Genomic DNA, 1,680 nt, shown 5'->3' with positions numbered 1-1,680 from the left:
TTATGTCATCAAACTGTTGCACACCAACAAATGTATTGAAGCAAAAGAAACCAGACAACTTATGTTTTATTTGCACCATGTCTTGTCCTCTCCTTGAAAAGTGAATCAAGGGAATGAGGAGCAGCAGCCTTTGTGTGTGCATGCAGCCTCAGTTTTAGTTTTAGTCCAGAAGAGTAGAAGTTACTTCATATATTCATGTTTATGTGCTGTCCAGAAAAAAACACTTAAATATTACTGATGAAATAATATTAGCATTTACTGTTTTTGTACAGTAATATTGATATATAATATAATGTGTATTGTTTATTTAGTAAATTCTAATAGTTTAGAGTTGTTGATATTTTTTGTATAATTTAAGAGAACAATTAAATAAATGGCCCTGTGATGGACTGGAGACCTGTCCAGGGTGTACCCCGCCCCTCGCACTGTGACTGCTGGATATGGGCACCAGTGACCCACACAACCCTGAATAGGAAGAAGTGTGTACAGAAAATGGATGGATGGATTAAATAAATGTTACTACACCCAAAAATCCTTTTTTTCAGTGTGTCTCACCTATTCCTCCTAATGAATTTTAGGAGAAACACATGAAAGTAACTAGACATAACTGAAGGTAGAATGAGCATGGTAAATGGACTGTACTTGTATGGTGTCTTTCTATCCATCCAGGACACTCAAAGCTCTTCACACTACAATCTGTGTCCTCATGTATCCATTCACACAGCACTCTGTTAGGTCTCTACAAAGCTAACATGTACAATCACTATGGAGACCAATCAGTGCCAATCACATTCATACACTGACGGGACACATCAGAGGCATTGGGGTGAAGTGTCTTGCCCAAGGACACAACAACTGAGACAGCTGGACAGGGGATTGAACCGACCACCTACTGGTTCCAGGACGACTCCCCTAACCACTCTGGACTTTAACAAAAAGACAGATTTGAACAACAACATTTTCCTCTGGAACAGCAGAAACTAAAAGTGCAGAGAAAGACTTTTCAAAGAAAGGTTTTTTTTTTTTTACTTTAGTAAGTCCTTTTTTCCACATTTACAGAAAAAAGCAAAGCTGTGTGAAAACAGGAAGCGGGGGGTTGTGTGGTGGGGGGGTAGGCTCAACAGGCCAGCACAGTGTGGACTAGGTGGAGGTTCCTGTTTCTGAGGACACAGGCTGCCCACTGAGGCCCACTGAGGCCCTACAGCACAAATGTGTGGCATGAAAATATAACTAAATAAAGGTCGTAACTATAGACACCACACACATTTTACACAACTCAGTGGCTCCTAATTTAACAGATACAACGTTTCCCTTACATAAAYATAAAATAAGTTGTTTTCATAGACATACACCGAGCAGCGGCGCCACTTGGGTGTTTCTCATGTGTGACGGTCAAATCAGCACAAATCTCTTCATTGTATGGGAACATGCATTAATGACAAAAATGTACATTTAATATTGGGACACCTAGTKTCCACATAAAATGCATTTTACAGGGATTTTATTTAACTTACATTGAAACTCATGATGTATATTTATGCTGAGTTTTGGTGATCTACACATTTTTGGCTTTAAAAGCTAAATTTTGACACCTGGATCATTCTGATATCATAATTAAATCCATATATATGACTTAATTTGTCTTGTTGGTTACAATAATACATAAATATTTGGTCTGAA

The 1,680-nt window shown here is 38.3% G+C and overlaps 1 protein-coding gene across 1 annotated transcript in view; it reads right to left on the bottom strand.

Moving 5' to 3' along the window:
• LOC106537165 (vascular endothelial growth factor receptor 2) overlaps positions 1-1,680 on the bottom strand; it is a gene marked incomplete at its 3' end in the record, with an annotated part of 22,816 nt that overhangs the window by 20,057 nt on the left and 1,079 nt on the right.

This window comes from Austrofundulus limnaeus, unplaced genomic scaffold (assembly GCF_001266775.1).
Source record: "Austrofundulus limnaeus strain Quisiro unplaced genomic scaffold, Austrofundulus_limnaeus-1.0 Scaffold2159, whole genome shotgun sequence".
Lineage (NCBI taxonomy): Eukaryota > Metazoa > Chordata > Actinopteri > Cyprinodontiformes > Rivulidae > Austrofundulus > Austrofundulus limnaeus.
This window is presented reverse-complemented; position numbering and strand designations above follow the sequence as displayed.